Source organism: Triticum aestivum, chromosome 6A (assembly GCF_018294505.1).
Source record: "Triticum aestivum cultivar Chinese Spring chromosome 6A, IWGSC CS RefSeq v2.1, whole genome shotgun sequence".
NCBI classification, from domain to species: domain Eukaryota; kingdom Viridiplantae; phylum Streptophyta; class Magnoliopsida; order Poales; family Poaceae; genus Triticum; species Triticum aestivum.
Genome location: NC_057809.1, coordinates 196,769,442 through 196,776,967, shown reverse-complemented (window position 1 = coordinate 196,776,967; position 7,526 = coordinate 196,769,442).

Genomic DNA, 7,526 nt, shown 5'->3' with positions numbered 1-7,526 from the left:
TAGGGAGTATTAAGTAATGTGCATGGTATGAATAAGGAATTTGGTTTTACAAGTAAAACTGAGAACTTACGGTTCTTACGAACATGCAGTTTGGTAGAAACAGCAAACTAAACAGCAGTAAACGATAGGGAGTATGAGCAAATTAAACAGTAGTTGAGGATAAAGGCTTTAGAAGGACTGACTTACATTAACAGTTAACACCGGCTTTATAATGCCCTTCTCCATGTCAAGGTGGAGAGCGTTTGCATTGCATTGCATCCAGACTTGATTTCAGTCCCTTAATGCCAAGTTTGACAACCATGGCTTTATTCTGCTTTATTCTTTTCATGCGCGCAAGCTCATAATCATTATGATGCTGTTTAGAATCTAAGATTCATGAAAACATAAAAAGTAGTCAGATTATCTATGGAATGCATTGCAGATTCAACTCGGAGAGTGTCTCCCTATAAACCCCTGCATATGCAAAGTTCACCTCCCCAACCGTGCTGACTAGACCACACACAGAAATACAAACCCCTTATGTCTCTATAACAGGCAGGCACACATTTCAAAACTGAAGTAGGAACATTAGAATCATATGAAATTCGTATTTGAACAAATAAACTAAGAAATTATGAGTGGGGTAATGTTTAGCTTCAAGGGTGGAGTGTTGGTAGTGCGACACAAAGCAAGTTGGCAGATTGTATTTGTGATAGCCTGGCTTATTAGGGATGATAGACTACTCATATCAATAAGGAATTCCTTCTTTTCCAGTAGCCCATTCAGACAGAACTCCAAAGTTAAGCGTGCTCAGCTTGGAGTAGTATCAGGATGGGTGGCCGACCGGGAAGTTGCTCCCGGGTGCGCATGAGTGAGGACAAAGTGCGCAGAAAAGACTAGTATTGATATGTGGGGCCAGTCTAGATCCCGTCAAGAGTAACGACCACCGGCGGGTGTGTCCGGGGCATTACAGTATTCCATGTAAAAGATCGAAACCTATGTAAAAGCTGGAAATGACACTTTCTTTCTATACAATGCAGTGTTTGTTACCCACACATGATGGAAGAGATCACATAGAGAAATACTATTCACTCATGTCTACAGTTCCAGTATTTAGAAATAGGGTGGTCCACCCTAAAAGAATATTGACAACAAATATGACAAGGCAAGCATAGATGTAGTGAATCAATCATTTACTTGTGAGCTTACTAGGACAAGTATGCAGAATTGTAACTATAGTAAGAGACCATCCAAAATCTGAATGAAGAAGTTTGTCTAGCACTTATTGTTTACAACTAATCGACGTGAATAATTGTATATTATATCGAATGAGTAAGAAAGACAAGTAAAATTGTCAACAAACCTGGCTTGCAGTAGTAATCTGGGTCAATGTCACTACGACCAACAATTCAAAATGACTAGTTTCTATTCTGAGGGCCGGAATTTTGAAAACCCTGTGAACTTTAGAGGTACTAAAGATTACCGAAATACATCTAAACCATTAAGTGTAGGTAGCACTGAGCACACAACAAAACCTAATGACAGTCCTGCCTAATGAGTAATGAATCAATTATAAAATGGGTGATGAGGAGTGGCTGCTGAGTGTTGAGGACGTATGTCAGGATAAATCGGGTTGGCTTGGTCGGTGCTGCACGCCTGAGCCCTGAACGGACTGGGAAGGTAGGCACGACGGCGCGCCCGGGTAGCGGTGACGCTGTTGGACGAGCGGCTCCTAGCCTCCTGTTAGTACGGCATCTCCTCCTAGAGTCATGCCGTCCGGGGACGGCAAGTCGCCAGCGAGGCAGGCGGCTGGGGGCGAGTAGAGATCGGAAGCGCGCAGCAGAACAGAGGAGAATTGGGGCCTGGGATGACCCAAAATCCCAGGGTGGGCCAGCCCACCATGGGCACCCTGTAGATATACACACCCCAGTGGCGAACATGCATTTTCGAAACTAATTTAGGAACATTTAGCTAACCAATTAAACAACTCTGCTTTAATAATATCAGATTTGTATTTGAACAACTAAGCTTGTTTAGCTTGATGGGTGGAGCAGTGTTATTATGACACGAAGCACGTATTCTGATCGTATAGTGATCATGAAAGGGGGAAACTCTAAGCATATTTTTTAGCAAAATAGGGTTTCCCCTCCAATTTCTATTAAAGAAACCACCACGGAACAAAAATGATCAATTAAACCCTAAGCATGATCAATTAAACCGTATTATGGCTGTGCCATGGCAGATTTGAAGCTGCAAACCGGAGAAATGATATTTAGCATCCATTGTTTGCTTCAAACTAAGAACTAAATTCAAAGAGCTAAAAAGAAAGTAGAGTAACCCAGTTAAGATCTATTTTCTGGTTGAGATCAAAAAGTTGAGGAGATATGAAGTACCACCTCTCTTGAGGTGCCGTGTAGGCATCGAGGGTGCGATGGCTGTTGGTGGCGTTGAAGCAGATCTGCGATGGTAGACGGGTGCATCGGGAGATAAGTCCCATTGCAGTGGAAGAGAGGGTCGTGTGAGCGGCCCCGGCAAAGAGGACGACGGTGCCGATGAAGCGAGAGGACGCGATGCAAGGCTATTGGTCCGTCGCCGTGGCTGAAAAACATCCATCTCTAGCAGTGGATGACGCGGTCTTGGTAGGTGCTCCGGCATGGTGGAGGGCGGTGGCGATGGATGTGGTGGAGGATGGCGGCAATGGATGGGGTGGCGGATGGAGGCTGGTGTGGGGATGGGGTGTTGTAGCGCGGACGGTGTATGAATGGGAAAATGGAGGGAGAGGTACGGGGAACCATGTTTTGGGACGCGCCTGTCTGAAATATGGGAAAGTTACGAACTTAGCCCCCGTTTAAAATTTGGACGTCTCGTCGGTTGATCTCGCATCTCGCCAATATTTGCCCAAAGCAATTTCGGGCGAGGAGAGGGTGGTTGGCGCCAATGGTTGGCGCCCATGGTGTATGAACGGGGCTGACAGGTAGGGCGGTTGTGTCACGTCTGAGTGAAGTTACAAACCTACCCCTATTGAAAATATTTGCCTACATTAATTTCGACTGAGTCGAGTTTATTTTGCCGCCCACCATGTATGAATGGGGAATGGAGGGAGAAACAGAGGTCTTTCAGACGAGCTTGAATCAAATGAGTTTTGCCGCCCATGTTTGATGCCCACCATGTCGGAATGGCTCAGAGGCGGTCGTGTCACGTCTAATTGAAGGTACTAACCTACCCCTATTTAGAGCATTGGAAATCGGGCCGATGGATTGTCCGTGTAATGGGTAGACAGTAATTTCCATCTCCCAGACACTTAGCTTCGGGCAACCGACGTGGGAGTGGACATTTTGCTGCTTCTTTTGAATTCTTGTATAATAAGCATCCACGTTACCCTGGCAACTAAATTCGAATCCATTTTGTATTCCGATATGAATCTTTATAAATCATTCTATGTGTTTTTATATATCTTCAAAAGGACGACAAAGATGTATTCCACTATCATATATGAATATGGTTTACAAATGCCGATACTCAAATTCAGAAACTAGAATCCAGTTTAAGGTGAATTCGAATATTTGGAACACTTCATGTCCAACTCAAATGTCACACGCAACATAATGTGTACTCCCATTTAGATATGTACACAAGCGATGTATCAAGATTCAAATACCGACTCAATCAACCAAGAATGTACAGAACTAACAGACACATAAACACTTATAGAGTATATGGATCAATAATATCAACTAACATACATAAGCCAGGCCGCTATACTTTTTTTGGCTACAACAGCATCTTTTTTAGCCAGCATCTTGGCCCTTTCCGATGCGTGCCACTTATGGTCCATCTATACTACTACTATTGCTGAATGCACATTCAGCCCGACTGGCATATTTGTAGGGATGGCACAGCAATCCAAATGAAATGTCTCCGAGTCTTATCAATTAATACAGACTTGTGCTCAAATAAAATTACAAACTAAAAAACAAAAAAAACAATTATTACATGATCTCTAAAACAAATGGTTTGATTGATTACATGAACAGACAACACAAAGGTTATTCAACTATGGAAAGAACATTTCACCTATGATTTACCAAGTAGGAATTTAATTTCCTTTTTTCCTTCGGGACCTTAATAATCTGGTCAGTCTCAGCTTGCTTCATTTTGAAATCCACCAAATATTTAATGGTTGTCTTGAGTACTGGTTGTGATTGTGCTGTTTGCTTCCTCAACATGTCAACTTCATCTCTAAGTGCAGAAGCAGAATCTCTTTCTACCACTATTTTAGCCTCTAGAGCATCAGTAGTTGGCAATTCATAATGCATGATTGGGCCGGTGCCACTGCTATGGGATGATGCAACGTCCATGGGGACCTCGCCCTTTGATCTTGGGCTAACCTGTTTTGCCCTTAAAGTTCTGTTTGGATTCAGAAAAGTTGAAGTTAGCAAAACATCTCAACTGGGAGTTATAACAGCAAACCAGTTAAACAAACAAGGAATTAAAGAGTTTCAATTGGATGTTGAAAAGTAGTTATTAACATCATTGTAACCCGTTGTTGCAGCAGCAAAGCAGTTAAACAAACAAGTAGATATTTAAGTTAAGGCAAACAGGTAATTCTTAACAGTAAGCATCAAACACATAGATAGGCGCAGTCTACAATATGATTAACAGGCTGTGCCATTATGTAATCAGTAGCAAACTAAATTAAGCCAAGCAACGTAATTGAACATTTTTGCAATAAGTGGCTAACTAAAATTCCGAGAAGCAGGTAACTAAACTTACGCTAGTTCTTTGTACAGGCACACTAAAACTTCTTTTTCGCTTACAAGGTTGTACGAAGGAGTCCATGGCATCAATTGCTTGGATACGCGTCCCAATACTTCTTTCTTCCCACACTACATGGGTAAGTCAAATGGTTAATCTGGTAAGATGGTGCGTCCTTGATATGTTATATGAGGACGTGTAGTCAGACTAGTTGTAGCCGAACACATCACATTGGCTTTTACTATATATTTCATGCGATTACTTTTGGCATATCGAGATATAAGCAATCTACAATAGGATGAAAAGACTGGCATCCTTCACATTATTGGTGAACTCAGTTCATAGAAACAAGCAATTCAACCATTCTGTGTGTAAATCAAAAGCGCCACTAGAATATTTTTCACTATCCAATCGTACACGCAAAAAGGGGCGACACCACCATAGGGGCTGGTATGGGCGGCCGCCTCAGGTGGCTGGAAAGTGTGCACCTAGTTTGAGTCGTCCAGGTTGGCCCATGCTAGTTTTGTTCGTCCCAACGCACGAGCAGGCAATGTAAAAAATGAAGAAAAATGTTTCAATTTGGATGGGCCAATAACATAAGTGCAAGGCAGGCCCTATAGCAGGCTCGCGGCCCAAACGAGCGCCTCCCATATCGATCGACATCAGGAAAAATCCCAATTCATTCGCTCCAGCCTCCAGTCTGGTTTGCTCCTAACCTAGCCGCCGCTGGACAGACCAATACAGCACTTCCTTGCGCCCTCATTGGAGGGCGGTCGCCGGGCTTCAAGCGAACGGAAGGACAAGAAGATGAAGATCCAACCCTGGGTGTAGCCTGCGTGGGAGGCAGTGGCGGCAGCACGGGCATGGCATCGAGCTTGCGCAAACGGACAGTCGCAGCTTGCAAGAGTAGCATGCGCAAAGAGCAGGTACATCACATCCCTGATTATATCTAATTCAACTCTTCAATTTCTGGCCAATAGTTAAACCTGACGGTGTTGTAAAACTGCTTGTATGTAGGGAATCTATGAGAAAATGAAACCAATTTCTACTTATTTTATAACTCCCCCAATCAATACTGAACTGGCTGAATCTGATTCAAGTTTCCGGTGCAAACATACAAGCTCATGTTGTTCTTGAGCCTGAAGTGTCTAATGAACAGACTACTAATGAAGGATTTGATGCAAACATTTTACATGCTCCTGGTGATGAACATATAGTGTCTAATGAGGGATCTAATGCAAGCATTTTGCAAGCTCATTGAAGGATTTAGTGTCTAATGATGATCTACTATGTTGAGAGAGACAGAGATTTGCAGGCATTGATGACAAGCAAATTATAGTGCATTTTCATAGCTTGGGGAAACGTCGAGGCCATCTACCAGAAAGTCCCCGTATCATGACAACATAGCATAAATACTTTTCTAATCTGTTCTTTGAAACTATTGGCATACTTGTGCATGATAGATATATTGATATGCAGTTTGCGCACTGGTTATACGTGCAATTACACTTTGATATTTTCAGCCAGAGAACGAATAATTCAAGCAGGTACAGACCATGTTTGTAGTCCTTGTACACCATGTTGCATTTTGTGTTTTTTGGTGCTTGCATCATTTAGTGTTTATAATCTGAACTACTTTGGATCATTAGCTGGTTTTCAAAGTGCATGTAGCTTCACATTTCTCAAGTTATGTTGATTTCCGGAGTGCAAGTGCCTTCGTATTTTTTAAGTTAAATGTTCGCCCCTGGTAACTTGAATTCATGGATCAGCCATTGCACACAAATCATACACGAATGCCAGTATGAATTAAATGAAATGCAGGGACTTACGCTAGCTTGTTGTACAGGCTCACTGCAGTTCTGCTTGTGCTTGGGATGTTCCATGTACAAGTCCATGTTACCACTTGCTTGGATGTGCAGGCCTTGTGCTCCTTGCATCCCGCTCTGCATTTTTGACATGGCGAATGGTTGATCAAATAAGAGGAATCGACCTTGATGTTGTACCGGAGGACAGATACTAACAACATTATAGGGGTGTGCAGGATGTGTACTAGATCCCGTAGCGCCGCCATGCTTCGCTAAAAAATGGTTTTGCTTGTTTCAGATGATATCTCCATAAGAAATAAGAGTTAAAGTCAGAGTTGCATAGGCGTGTAAGATAAGAGGCAGTGAAAGGATATCCAAACATCATCGGAACATTGCACAAGGGAGTGATGTGTGGATACCTAGTTCGGGCCGGCGTTTGGGCATGCTCGTCTAGCTAGAGTGCGGGTCACTTCAGAGCCGTTGAGGGTGATGCGCTGGCGTTGGCTGGCCACGCACGGATGCAGATCTTGAGTGGCAGCAGAGCGCTACGATGCGGTGGACGAGACCGTTGGTGAAGCCCCAACGGCCTCGGGGGCGGAGGTGCGACGATGTGCTCGGTGAAGTAGCCCCGGTGAGCTGGGAGACGGCGTTGGTGAAGCGCACCTGATGCGGTGGAACTCGATGTCTGTGAGGCACGTCGGTTGCAGCGGCCGACGTTGTCGGTGGACCACCCAGTGCGGTGGACGAGGGCGTAGATGAGGTAGCTCCGCTGCGGTGGTGAAGCGCGACCGTCGTCTTCGTCGTCGTCGTCCGGCACAAAGGTGGGGAACGGTGGGGAAAGAGACAAGACGAGGGGCGATACGAGGGTTGGGGGCGAATTAGGGATTTGAGCAATCTGGGCGTGGAAGGGGACGGTGGAGAAGAGAGATTTTGCAGGGCTGGAATTGGGGCCGCCAGATATTTCAATCCGAAACATGGAAGCGCGAA